At 48.6% G+C, this 15,000-nt stretch overlaps 1 pseudogene; it reads left to right on the top strand.

Moving 5' to 3' along the window:
• The window catches only part of LOC127921626 (protein sidekick-2-like), a 91,003-nt pseudogene that overhangs the window by 39,257 nt on the left and 36,746 nt on the right, over nt 1-15,000 (top strand).

Here is a 15,000-nt window from a genome sequence, read left to right as displayed (position 1 = left end):
TCTCTCTCTCTCTCTCTCTCTCTCTCTCTCTCTCTCTCTCTCTCTCTCTCTCTCTCTCTCTCTCTCTCTCTGTCGTAGATGCCCCGTGGACAGTGCTCCTGGCCAATATTGAACCAGAGTCGACCGGGGTGACCGTTGGTGGTTTGATCCCAGCACGGTCCTACCAGTTCAGGCTGTGTGCGGTCAATGACGTGGGCAGGGGACAGTTCAGCAAGGAGACTGACCGGTGGGGTTTTAATTTTCATGTATCCCATATTTAACCAGGAGAATCCCAGAGATATATATGAATGGTGTGTGGCTGTCTTTCATAGTATAATCAATCATATTCATTTATAATCCCATTGACATCAGCAGTTGTTACAGAGGGAGAGATCCAATGTGTTATAGCAAGAACAACCTGAAGAAAACATCAATAAAAATGTTCACTGTTTTTGAACAAACTGTGGTGTGGTCAGTAGGGCACACCGTAGAAAAACCTTTTGCAACGGAAAGACAAATATGTGTCCTCATTGGACAGGTAGTACCTCCCTGTTTCAAAATGTTTTCTCCTCACTGGATATGATCCTACCTGTTCCTTCCCTTCTCTGTGGTTCAGTGTTGACTCTCCGACTAGTCTCTCTGAAGTCCCCAGGGGGTTTCTCAAACATGGGAATGTGTGTGTTTGATAACTAGGAGTGAGCTGACCCCCAAAAAATACTGCTGTGTGAATCACCATGGGTGTGATGACCCAGCTACTGTCTCCTCTCTCTCTCTCTCTCTCTCTCTCTCTCTCTCTCTCTCTCTCTCTCTCTCTCTCTCTCTCTCTCTCTCTCTCTCTCTCTCTCTCTCTCTCTCTCTCTCTCTCTCTCTCTCTCCCCTTCCATCTCTCTGTGTCTTTATAGTAACACAGAGGGCTGAATTAGTCAGAGCTTCAAACAGAAAGTCAAATCCCCAGAGTGCTGTTGACGCCTTAGATATAGCTCAACACACACACGCTCGCCTCCACACTAACTACTACACACACCCTCAGAGGCACACTAACTACTACACACCCTTAGAGACACACTAACTCTACACATCCTCAGAGGCACACTAACTACTACACACCCTTAGAGACACACTCTCTCACATCCTCAGAGGCACACTCTACTACACATCCTCAGAGGCACTCTCTACACACCCTTAGAGACACACTAACTACTACACACCCTTAGAGACACACTAACTACTACACACCTTAGAGACACTCTACTACACATCCTCAGAGGCACACTAACTACTACACACCCTTAGAGACACACTAACTACTACACATCCTCAGAGGCACACTAACTACTACACATCCTCAGAGGCACACTAACTACTACACACCCTTAGAGACACACTAACTACTACACATCCTCAAAGGCACATCTCTACCATCCTCAGAGGCCACTAACTCTGTGTCTTTAGAGACACACTAACTACTACACACCCTCAGAGGCACACTAACTACACACATCCTCAGAGGCACACTAACTACTACACATCCTCAGAGGCACACTAACTACTACACATCCTCAGGGGCACACTTCAAACAGAGACAGTCAAATCCCCTCAGAGACAAACTTGACTACACATCCTCAGAGGCACACTAACTCACTACACATCCTCACACGCTCGCCTCACACACTAACTACTACTCCTCAGAGGCACACACCCTCAGGGACACACTACTACACATCCTCAGAGGCACACTAACTACTACACACCCTTAGAGACACACTAACTACTACACACCCTTAGAGACACACTAACTACTACACCCATCCCTCTTTCCACCTGTCTCCCCCTCTCTCCTGATCCTAAACACTGTGCTGTCCCCCCACATTCTCCTGATCCTAAAACACTGTGCTGTCTCCTCCCCCTCTCCTGATCCTAAACACTGTGCTGTCTCCTCCCCACATTCTCCTGATCCTAAACACTGTGCTGTCTCCTCATCACATTCTCCTGATCCTAAACACTGTGCTGTCTCCCCCACAACACTTCTGTCCTGATCCTAAACACTGTGCTGTCTCCCCCCACATTCTCCTGTCCTGATCTCTAAACACTGTGCTGTCTCCCCCCACATTCTCCTGATCCTAAACACTGTGCTGTCTCCCCCTCCTGACATTCTCCTGATCCTAAACACTGTGCTGTCTCCCCCACATTCTCCTGATCCTAAACACTGTGCTGTCCTAAACACCTGTCCCTCCCCCACATTCTCCTGATCCTAAACACTGTGCTGTCTCCCCCACATTCTCCTGATCCTAAACACTGTGCTGTCTCCCCCACATTCTCCTGATCCTAAACACTGTGCTGTCTCCCCCACATTCTCCTGATCCTAAACACTGTGCTGTCTCCCCCTGTGCACATTCTCCTGATCCTAAACACTGTGCTGTCTCCCCCCACATTCTCCTGATCCTAAACACTGTGCTGTCTCCCCCTCCTGACATTCTCCTGATCCTAAACACTGTGCTGTCTCCCCATTCTCCTGATCCTAAACACTGTGCTGTCTCCCCCCTGTGCTGTCCCCCTCATTCTCTGATCCTAAACACTGTGCTGTCCCCCCTGATCCTACATTCTCCCTGATCCTAAACACTGTGCTGTCCCCCTGATCCTAAACACTGTGCTGCCCCCACATTCTCCTGATCCTAAACACTGTGCTGCCCCCCCTACACATTCTCCTGATCCTAAACACTGTGCTGTCTCCCCCCCACATTCTCCTGATCCTAAACACTGTGCTTTCTCCTTCACCCTCATTCTCTCTCTCAATTCAATTCAATGGGCTTTATTGGCAAGGGAAACATATTTTTACATTTCCCAAAGAATAAAGACATTGCAAATGTCATAGTATAACTATGTGCAGTGTTATAACAATGTGCAAATAGTTAAAGTTCAAAAGGCTAAATGTACAAGTATCTCTCTCTGCCTCTATCTCTGCTCCCGAACAGCACTTCTCTGTTTCTATGCACAGAAGAGAAATTGAGATGTCAACTTAAATGAAGTCTCAGTGGAATCCTTTAGTGGCGTTACCCTGCTTCGACTGCAGATGCGTCCCAAACGGCTCTCTTTCCCCTTTACAGTGTACTACATTTGACCAGGACCTATAGGGCTCCACTGCACTCTAAATGGACCACAGAGTCATTTGGGACGCAGCACATGACTTCTTTGATGGTAGCTGAGCTGAAGAGAGAGAGCTCTCTGAGGGAGAGATATCACAGAGCCTTTTACTGTGGCATAGAAACAGACAGCCCTTAGTTGGATAGATCAGTGACAATGGTCTGACCAACTCTGCTTTGTGCTGCCTTTACACACACACACACACACACACACACACACACACACACACACACACACACACACACACACACACACACACACACACACACACACACACATACGAACACATACGCACACATACGCATTACACACACACACACACACACACACACACACACACACACATTACACACACAAATATTAACACACACAACACACACACAGACACACACACACACAGACACACACTCTTTTCTCTCTCTCTCTTTAACGGTTACATAACGAAAAGACATGGAAATATTCAGAAACACTTGTTAATTCATGCCAGTTTTCTCTCCCTATATCTCTCCCCTCTCTCTCCCTCCTCTCTCTCTCTCCTTCCCTCTCTCCCTATCTCTCTCTCCCTCTCTCTCCCTCTCCCCCTCTCTCTCTCCCCTCCTCCCCCTATCTCTCCTCCCTCCTCTCTCTATCCCTCTCTCTCTCCCCTCTCTCCCTATCTCTCTCTCCTCTCTCTCCTCCCTCTCTCCCATCAGACTCTCTCTACCGGAGGAGCCTCCCAGTGCCCCCCAGACAGTGATTGCCAGTGGTCGTACCAACCAGTCCATCATGATCCAGTGGCAACCACCCCGGAGAGCCACCAGAATGGACCGCTCCAGGGATACATCATCAGGTAAGACACAGAGCGGATTGTTCCAGGTTGAAGATGGAAGGGGTCAATGACATTCATCTTGGTTATTAACCTGTATAACACCACTTGGGTCATGGTCACAATCCTACTGTCTTCCTCCTCCCCTTCCATCTCTTTTCACCCTCACTTTCCCCTTTCTGCACTGTCTAACCATCCCTCTCTCTCTCCGCCCCTCCTAGGTACTGTCTGTCAGGACTACCAGTAGACTGTCAGATGAAGAACATCACCAGGCCAGAGCAGAATAACCTACTCCTGGAGGACCTCATCATCTGGACTAACTATGAGATGGAGGTGGCAGCCTACAACAGGGCTGGGAGGGGTACCTACAGCCACAAGGTTACAGAGTGGACCCTGCAGGGAGGTGAGGATGGATGACGGCCATGTCACAGTCACATGGTTAGACACAGTTCTCCAGCTTTAAGGGTTGAGAAGTGACGTACTTCTCTTAGCTCTCTCTCTCTCTCTCTCTCTCTCTCTCTCTCTCTCTCTCTCGTATCTCTCTCTCTCGTATCTCCCTCCATCTCTCTCCCAGTCCCCACTGTCCCACCAGGTAATGTCCAGGCTGAGCCATTCAACTCCTCTACAGTCAGGCTGACCTGGTCAGCTCCTAGCCCTCAGTTCATCAATGGCATCAACCAGGGATACAAGGTGGGCAACAGAGAGCAGAGACCCTTACCAGAGACAAACATTCTTATTGGATGTGCAGTAGAACGACCTGTTCTGTAAATACATTTATGTACTGGCATACACTGCCCTCTAGTGGTTAGAATAAGAACTGCATTCTCCAGCATTAGACGTACCAGTGCCACAACAGATCACTATAAACCAGCTGCAGTGTTTTGTTGTCTTTTCTCTTATGACATTTTTAAACTATCCCTCCGTCTGTTTCCAGCTGTTGGCGTGGGAGGCGGGTCAAGAGGAGGATGTTACCATGGTGACAGTGAGACCTAATTTCCAGGACAGCGTGCATGTGGGCTACGTGACTGGACTGAAGAAGTTCACAGAGTACTACACCTCTGTCCTGTGTTTCACTACACCTGGAGACGGCCCTCGCAGCCCACCTCACAGACTACGCACTCACGAAGACAGTGAGTACCACAGTCACATAACTATACCAAACCTGTAGGCACTCACGAAGACAGTGAGTACCACAGTCACATGACTATACCAAACCTGTAGGCACTCACGAAGACAGTGAGTACCACAGTCACATAACTATACCAAACCTGTAGGCACTCACGAAGACAGTGAGTACCACAGTCACATAACTATACCAAACCTGTAGGCACTCACGAAGACAGTGAGTACCACAGTCACATAACTATACCAAACCGGTAGGCACTCACGAAGACAGTGAGTACCACAGTCACATAACTATACCAAACCTGTAGGCACTCACAAAGACAGTGTCTCACAGGCACAGACAAAAGCAATTCTATTTCCACATGATTCTATCGACCCGAAGGCACCGGACTGTACTGTGTTGGCTCAGATATTCTTTGTCTGCATAACTGGGCCAGCGCAGTACAGCTCAGTCTGTCACAAATTGGCCCAGGTAAAAAGGGTATTACAAACTATACACTACTGTAAAGTATATGGTACTACCGTAAAGTATATGGTACTATTGTAAAGTATATGATACTACTGCAAAGTATATGATACTACTGCAAAGTATATGGTATATGGTATAACTGTAAAGTATATTCTACTACTGTAAAGTATATGATACCACTGTAAAGTATATGGTATATGGTATAACTGTAAAGTATATTCTACTACTGTAAAGTATATGCTACTACTGTAAAGTATATGATACTACTGTAAAGTATATGATACTACTGTAAAGTATATGAAACTACTGTAAAGTATATGGTACTACTGCAAAGTATATGGTATAACTTTAAAGTATATGGTACTACTGTAAATTATATGGTACTACTGCAAAGTATATGATACTACTGCAAAGTATATGATACTACTGTGCTATGTATATGGTATATGGTACTACTGCTAAAGTATATGGTATAACTTATGTAAATAAAGTATATGGTACTACTGTAAAGTATATGATACTACTGCAAAGTTTATGGTACTACTATAAAGTATATGGTACTACTGAAAAGTATATGAAACTACTGTAAAGTATATGGTACTACTGTAAAGTATATGGTACTACTTTAAAGTATATGGTACTGGTACTGCAAAGTATATGATACTACTGCAAAGTATATGATACTACTGTAAAGTATATGGTACTACTGTATAGTATATGGTACTACTGCAAAGTATATGGTACTACTGTAAAGTATGTGGTACTACTGTAAAGTATATGGTACTACTGCAAAGTATGAAACTACTGGTACTGGTACTACTAAAGTATATGGTACTACTGAAAAGTATATGAAACTACTGTAAAGTATATGGTACTACTGCAAAGTATATGGTACTACTTTAAAGTATATTGTACTACTGTAAAGTATATGGCACTACTGTAAAGTATATGATACTTCTGTAAAGTATATGGTACTACTCTAAAGTATACGATACTTGTGCACTAAACATACTGGTGTGTGTGTGTGTGTGTGTGTGTGTGTGTGTGTGTGTGTGTGTGTGTGTGTGTGTGTGTGTGTGTGTGTGTGTGTGTGTGTGTGTGTGTGTGTGTGTGTGTGTGTCCAGAGCCTGGTGCCGTTGGTCACCTGAGCTTCACAGAGATCCTGGACACATCTCTGAAGGTCAGCTGGAAAGATCCCAACGAGAAGAATGGAGTCCTCACAGGTACTGCACCTAGTATAGTATAGTATCTAACCCTAACCCTCTCTGGAGAGACCCCAACGAGAAGAATGGAGTCCTCACAGGTACTGTACCTAATATAGTATAGTATCTAACCCTAACCCTCTCTGGAAAGACCCCAACGAGAAGAATGGAGTCCTCACAGTTACTGTACCTAGTATAGTATAGTATCTAACCCTAACCCTCTCTGGAAAGACGCCAACGAGAAGAATGGAGTCCTCACAGGTACTGTACCTAATATAGTATAGTATCTAACCCTAACCCTCTCTGGAAAGACCCCAACGAGAAGAATGGAGTCCTCACAGGTACTGCACCTAGTATAGTATAGTATCTAACCCTAACCCTCTCTGGAGAGACCCCAACGAGAAGAGCAGAGTCCTCACAGATGACTAGGCCTACTGTAGTCATGGTCTATGGTTGACCCTGTTTGTTGGACAGGGTCAACCAAACAGGGTACTGTGGTAGCTAAAGAATCCATTTCTGTGCAAATGGCCAATAAAGATCTATTCTATTCAATTCTATAGGGAAAGGGGGATACCTAGTCAGTTGTATTCTAGTCTCGTTATGTCCTCTGTATCAGTCTAACCAGCTGTGATGTCCCTCTCCTAAAGGCTACCGTATATCGTGGGAGGAGTTTAACCGGACCAACACCCGGGTCACCCACTACCTCCCTAACCTGACCCAGGAGTACCGGGTCACCGGGCTGACCGCCCTCACCACCTACACCATCCAGGTGGCTGGGATGACCTCCAAGGGACAGGGTCAACTCTCTTCTTCTACAATATCATCTGGAGTTCCCCCAGGTTAGTACCTCCCCCGAACCCTCCCCCAGATTAGTACCTCCCCCTAACTCTACCCCCAGGTTAGTACCTCCCCCTAACTCTCCCCCAGGTTAGTACCTCCTCCTAACCCTCCCCCAGGTTAGTACCTCCCCCTAACTCTACCCCCAGGTTAGTACCTCCCCCTAACCCTACCCCCAGGTTAGTACCTCCCCCTAACCATACCCCCAGGTTAGTACCCCCCCTAACCCTCCCCCAGGTTAGTACCTCCCCCTAACTCTACCCCCAGGTTAGTACCTCCCCTAACCCTCCCCCAGGTTAGTACCTCCCCTAACCCTCCCCAGGTTAGTACCTCCTCCTACTAACCCTCCCCCAGGTTAGTATCTCCCCCAACTCTACCCCCAGGTTAGTACCTCCCCTAACTCTACCCCCAGGTTAGTACCTCCCCTAACTCTACCCCCAGGCTAGTACCTCCCCTAACCCTACCCCCAGGTTAGTATCTCCCCCAACTCTACCCCCAGGTTAGTACCTCCCCCTAACCCTCCCCAGGTTAGTACCTCCCCTAACCCTCCCCAGGTTAGTACCTCCTCCTAACCCTCCCCCAGGTTAGTATCTCCCCCAACTCTACCCCCAGGTTAGTATCTCCCCCAACTCTACCCCCAGGTTAGTACCTCCCCCTAACTCTACCCCCAGGTTAGTATCTCCCCCAACTCCACCCCCAGGTTAGTACCTCCCCTAACTCTACCCCCAGGTTAGTACCTCCCCTAACTCTACCCCCAGGTTAGTACCTCCCCCTAACCCTACCCCCAGGTTAGTACCTCCCCTAACCCTACCCCCAGGTTAGTACCTCCCCCTAACCCTCCCCCAGGTTAGTACCTCCCCTAACTCTACCCCCAGGTTAGTACCTCCCCTAACCCTCCCCCAGGTTAGTACCTCCCCTAACCCTCCCCAGGTTAGTACCTCCTCCTAACCCTCCCCCAGGTTAGTATCTCCCCCAACTCTACCCCCAGGTTAGTATCTCCCCTAACTCTACCCCCAGGTTAGTACCTCCCCTAACCCTACCCCCAGGTTAGTACCTCCCCTAACCCTACCCCCAGGTTAGTACCTCCCCTAACTCTACCCCCAGGTTAGTACCTCCCCTAACCCTACCCCAGGTTAGTACCTCCCCCTCCCTACCCCCAGGTTAGTACCTCCCCCCCTACCCCCAGGTTATCTCCCCTGTCCCCAGGTTAGTATCCCCCTAACTCTACCCCCAGGTTAGTACCTCCCCTAACCATACCCCCAGGTTAGTACCCCCTAACCCTCCCCCAGGTTAGTACCTCCCCCTAACTCTACCCCCAGGTTGATCTAACCCTCCCCCAGGTTAGTCCTCCCTCCCTCCCCAGGTTTATCCTACTAACCCTCCCCCAGGTTAGTATCTCCCCCAACTCTACCCCCAGGTTAGTACCTCCCCTAACTCTATCCCCTTAGTACCTCCCCTAACTCTACCCCCAGGCTAGTACCTCCCTCCTCCCCCAGGTTAGTACCTCCCCCTAACTCTACCCCCAGGTTAGTACCTCCCCTAACCCTCCCCCAGGTTAGTACCTCCCCTCCCTCCCCAGGTTATCTCTCCTACTAACCCTCCCCCAGGTTAGTATCTCCCCCAACTCTACCCCCAGGTTAGTACCCCCCTAACCCTACCCCCAGGTTAGTACCTCCCCCTAACTCTACCCCCAGGTTAGTACCTCCCCCTAACCCTACCCCCAGGTTAGTACCTCCCCCTAACCCTACCCCCAGGTTAGTACCTCCCCCTAACTCTACTCCCTCCTCCTTTATCTCCGTCTCCGATCTCACTGTGTCCCTCCTCCTTTATCTCTGTCTCTGATCTCAAGGTGTCCCTCCTCCTTTATCCCCATCCCTGATCTCACCTCCTTTATCTCTGTCCCTGATCTCACTGTGTCCCTCCTCCTTTATCTCTGTCCCTGATCTCACTGTGTCCATCCTCCTTTATCTCTGTCTCTGATCTCACTGTGTCCATCCTCCTTTATCTCTGTCCCTGATCTCACTGTGTCCCTCCTCATTTATCTCTGTCTCTGATCTCACTGTGTCCCTCCTCCTTTATCTCTGTCTCTGATCTCACTGTGTCCATCCTCCTTTATCTCTGTCCCTGATCTCACTGTGTCCCTCCTCCTTTATCTCTGTCTCTGATCTCACTGTGTCCCTCCTCCTTTATCTCTGTCTCTGATCTCACTGTGTCCCTCCTCCTTTATCTCTGTCTCTGATCTCACTGTGTCCCTCCTCCTTTATCTCTGTCCCTGATCTCACTGTGTCCCTCCTCCTTTATCTCTGTCTCTGATCTCACTGTGTCCCTCCTCCTTTATCTCTGTCCCTGATCTCACTGTGTCCCTCCTCCTTTATCTCTGTCTCTGATCTCACTGTGTCCGTCCTGCTTTATCTCTGTCTCTGATCTCACTGTGTCCCTCCTTTATCTCTGTCTCTGATCTCACTGTGTCCCTCCTCCTTTATCTCTGTCCCTGATCTCACTGTGTCCCTCCTCCTTTATCTCTGTCTCTGATCTCACTGTGTCCCTCCTCCTTTATCTCTGTCCCTGATCTCACTGTGTCCCTCCTCCTTTATCTCCATCCCTGATCTCACTGTGTCCCTCCTCCTTTATCTCTGTCTCTGATCTCACTGTGTCCCTCCTCCTTTATCTCTGTCTCTGATCTCACTGTGTCCCTCCTCCTTTATCTCTGTCTCTGATCTCACTGTGTCCCTCCTCCTTTATCTCTGTCCCTGATCTCACTGTGTCCCTCCTCCTTTATCTCCATCCCTGATCTCACTGTGTCCCTCCTCCTTTATCTCTGTCTCTGATCTCACTGTGTCCCTCCTCCTTTATCTCTGTCTCTGATCTCACTGTGTCCCTCCTCCTTTATCTCTGTCTCTGATCTCACTGTGTCCCTCCTCCTTTATCTCTGTCTCTGATCTCACTGTGTCCCTCCTCCTTTATCTCCATCCCTGATCTCACTGTGTCCCTCCTCCTTTATCTCTGTCTCTGATCTCACTGTGTCCCTCCTCCTTTATCTCTGTCTCTGATCTCACTGTGTCCCTCCTCATTTATCTCTGTCTCTGATCTCACTGTGTCCCTCCTCCTTTATCTCTGTCCCTGATCTCACTGTGTCCCTTCTCCTTTATCTCTGTCTCTGATCTCACTTTCCCTCCTCCTTTATCTCTGTCCCTGATCTCACTGTGTCCCTCCTCCTTTATCTCCATCCCTGATCTCACTGTGTCCCTACTTTATCCCCATCTCTGATCTCACTGTGTCCCTCCTCCTTTATCTCTGTCTCTGATCTCACTGTGTCCCTCCTCCTTTATCTCTGTCTCTGATCTCACTGTGTCCCTCCTCCTTTATCTCTGTCCCTGATCTCACTGTGTCCCTCCTCCTTTATCTCCATCCCTGATCTCACTGTGTCCCTCCTCCTTTATCTCTGTCTCTGATCTCACTGTGTCCCTCCTCCTTTATCTCTGTCTCTGATCTCACTGTGTCCCTCCTCCTTTATCTCTGTCCCTGATCTCACTGTGTCCCTCCTCCTTTATCTCTGTCTCTGATCTCACTGTCTCCCTCCTCCTTTATCTCCATCCCTGATCTCACTGTGTCCCTCCTCCTTTATCTCTGTCTCTGATCTCACTGTGTCCCTCCTCCTTTATCTCTGTCCCTGATCTCACTGTGTCCCTCCTCATTTATCTCTGTCTCTGATCTCACTGTGTCCCTCCTCCTTTATCTCTGTCCCTGATCTCACTGTGTCCCTCCTCCTTTATCTCTGTCTCTGATCTCACTTTCCCTCCTCCTTTATCTCTGTCCCTGATCTCACTGTGTCCCTCCTCCTTTATCTCCATCCCTGATCTCACTGTGTCCCTCCTCCTTTATCTCTGTCTCTGATCTCACTGTGTCCCTACTTTATCCCCATCTCTGATCTCACTGTGTCCCTCCTCCTTTATCTCTGTCTCTGATCTCACTGTGTCCCTCCTCCTTTATCTCTGTCTCTGATCTCACTGTGTCCCTCCTCCTTTATCTCTGTCTCTGATCTCACTGTGTCCCTCCTTTATCTCTGTCTCTGATCTCACTGTGTCCCTCCTCCTTTATCTCTGTCCCTGATCTCACTGTGTCCCTCCTCCTTTATCTCTGTCTCTGATCTCACTGTGTCCCTCCTCCTTTATCTCTGTCCCTGATCTCACTGTGTCCCTCCTCCTTTATCTCCATCCCTGATCTCACTGTGTCCCTCCTCCTTTATCTCTGTCTCTGATCTCACTGTGTCCCTCCTCCTTTATCTCTGTCTCTGATCTCACTGTGTCCCTCCTCCTTTATCTCTGTCTCTGATCTCACTGTGTCCCTCCTCCTTTATCTCTGTCTCTGATCTCACTGTGTCCCTCCTCCTTTATCTCTGTCTCTGATCTCACTGTGTCCCTCCTCCTTTATCTCCATCCCTGATCTCACTGTGTCCCTCCTCCTTTATCTCTGTCTCTGATCTCACTGTGTCCCTCCTCCTTTATCTCTGTCCCTGATCTCACTGTGTCCCTCCTCCTTTATCTCTGTCTCTGATCTCACTGTGTCCCTCCTCCTTTATCTCTGTCCCTGATCTCACTGTGTCCCTCCTCCTTTATCTCTGTCTCTGATCTCACTGTGTCCCTCCTCCTTTATCTCCATCCCTGATCTCACTGTGTCCCTCCTCCTTTATCTCTGTCTCTGATCTCACTGTGTCCCTCCTCCTTTATCTCTGTCCCTGATCTCACTGTGTCCCTCCTCCTTTATCTCTGTCTCTGATCTCACTGTGTCCCTCCTCCTTTATCTCTGTCTCTGATCTCACTGTGTCCCTCCTTTATCTCTGTCTCTGATCTCACTGTGTCCCTCCTCCTTTATCTCTGTCCCTGATCTCACTGTGTCCCTCCTCCTTTATCTCTGTCTCTGATCTCACTGTGTCCCTCCTCCTTTATCTCTGTCCCTGATCTCACTGTGTCCCTCCTCCTTTATCTCCATCCCTGATCTCACTGTGTCCCTCCTCCTTTATCTCTGTCTCTGATCTCACTGTGTCCCTCCTCCTTTATCTCTGTCTCTGATCTCACTGTGTCCCTCCTCCTTTATCTCAGTCTCTGATCTCACTGTGTCCCTCCTCCTTTATCTCTGTCTCTGATCTCACTGTGTCCCTCCTCCTTTATCTCTGTCTCTGATCTCACTGTGTCCCTCCTCCTTTATCTCTGTCTCTGATCTCACTGTGTCCCTCCTCCTTTATCTCTGTCTCTGATCTCACTGTGTCCCTCCTCCTTTATCTCTGTCCCTGATCTCACTGTGTCCCTCCTCCTTTATCTCTGTCTCTGATCTCACTGTGTCCCTCCTCCTTTATCTCTGTCTCTGATCTCACTGTGTCCCTCCTCCTTTATCTCAGTCTCTGATCTCACTGTGTCCCTCCTCCTTTATCTCTGTCTCTGATCTCACTGTCCCTCCTCCTTTATCTCTGTCTCTGATCTCACTGTGTCCCTCCTCCTTTATCTCTGTCTCTGATCTCACTGTGTCCCTCCTCCTTTATCTCTGTCTCTGATCTCACTGTGTCCCTCCTCCTTCATCTCTGTCTCTGATCTCACTGTGTCCCTCCTCCTTTATCTCTGTCTCTGATCTCACTGTGTCCCTCCTCCTTTATCTCTGTCTCTGATCTCACTGTGTCCCTCCTCCTTTATCTCTGTCCCTGATCTCACTGTGTCCCTCCTCCTTTATCTCTGTCTCTGATCTCACTGTGTCCCTCCTCCTTTATCTCTGTCTCTGATCTCACTGTGTCCCTCCTCCTTTATCTCTGTCTCTGATCTCACTGTGTCCCTCCTCCTTTATCTCTGATCTCACTGTGTCCCTCCTCCTTTATCTCCATCTCTGATCTCACTGTGTCCCTCCTCCTTTATCTCCGTCCCTGATCTCACTGTGTCCCTCCTCCTTTATCTCCATCCCTGATCTCACTGTGTCCCTCCTCCTTTATCTCTGTCTCTGATCTCACTGTGTCCCTCCTCCTTTATCTCTGTCTCTGATCTCACTGTGTCCCTCCTCCTTTATCTCTGTCTCTGATCTCACTGTGTCCCTCCTCCTTTATCTCTGTCTCTGATCTCACTGTGTCCCTCCTCCTTTATCTCTGTCTCTGATCTCACTGTGTCCCTCCTCCTTTATCTCCATCCCTGATCTCACTGTGTCCCTCCTCCTTTATCTCTGTCTCTGATCTCACTGTGTCCCTCCTCCTTTATCTCTGTCCCTGATCTCACTGTGTCCCTCCTCATTTATCTCTGTCTCTGATCTCACTGTGTCCCTCCTCCTTTATCTCTGTCCCTGATCTCACTGTGTCCCTCCTCCTTTATCTCTGTCTCTGATCTCACTGTGTCCCTCCTCCTTTATCTCTGTCTCTGATCTCACTGTGTCCCTCCTCCTTTATCTCTGTCTCTGATCTCACTGTGTCCCTCCTCCTTTATCTCCATCCCTGATCTCACTGTGTCCCTCCTCCTTTATCTCTGTCTCTGATCTCACTGTGTCCCTCCTCCTTTATCTCTGTCCCTGATCTCACTGTGTCCCTCCTCATTTATCTCTGTCTCTGATCTCACTGTGTCCCTCCTCCTTTATCTCTGTCCCTGATCTCACTGTGTCCCTCCTCCTTTATCTCTGTCTCTGATCTCACTGTGTCCCTCCTCCTTTATCTCTGTCTCTGATCTCACTGTGTCCCTTCTCCTTTATCTCTGTCTCTGATCTCACTGTGTCCCTCCTCCTTATCTCCATCCCTGATCTCACTGTGTCCCTCCTCCTTTATCTCCATCCCTGATCTCACTGTGTCCCTACTTTATCCCCATCTCTGATCTCACTGTGTCCCTCCTCCTTTATCTCTGTCTCTGATCTCACTGTGTCCCTCCTCCTTTATCTCTGTCTCTGATCTCACTGTGTCCCTACTTTATCCCCATCTCTGATCTCACTGTGTCCCTCCTCCTTTATCTCTGTCTCTGATCTCACTGTGTCCCTCCTCCTTTATCTCTGTCTCTGATCTCACTGTGTCCCTCCTCCTTTATCTCTGTCTCTGATCTCACTGTGTCCCTCCTCCTTTATCTCTGTCTCTGATCTCACTGTGTCCCTCCTCCTTTATCTCTGTCTCTGATCTCACTGTGTCCCTCCTCCTTTATCTCTGTCTCTGATCTCACTGTGTCCCTACTTTATCCCCATCTCTGATCTCACTGTGTCCCTCCTCCTTTATCTCTGTCTCTGATCTCACTGTGTCCCTCCTCCTTTATCTCTGTCTCTGATCTCACTGTGTCCCTCCTCCTTTATCTCTGTCTCTGATCTCACTGTGTCCCTCCTCCTTTATCTCTGTCCCTGATCTCACTGTGTCCCTCCTCCTTTATCTCTGTCTCTGATCTCACTGTGTCCCTCCTCCTTTATCTCTGTCTCTGATCTCACTGTGTCCCTCCTCCTTT

Source organism: Oncorhynchus keta, unplaced genomic scaffold (genome assembly GCF_023373465.1).
Source record: "Oncorhynchus keta strain PuntledgeMale-10-30-2019 unplaced genomic scaffold, Oket_V2 Un_contig_22810_pilon_pilon, whole genome shotgun sequence".
NCBI lineage: Eukaryota > Metazoa > Chordata > Actinopteri > Salmoniformes > Salmonidae > Oncorhynchus > Oncorhynchus keta.
The sequence above is the reverse complement of the archived record's forward strand: the minus strand, read 5'-3'. Positions and strand labels throughout refer to the sequence as shown.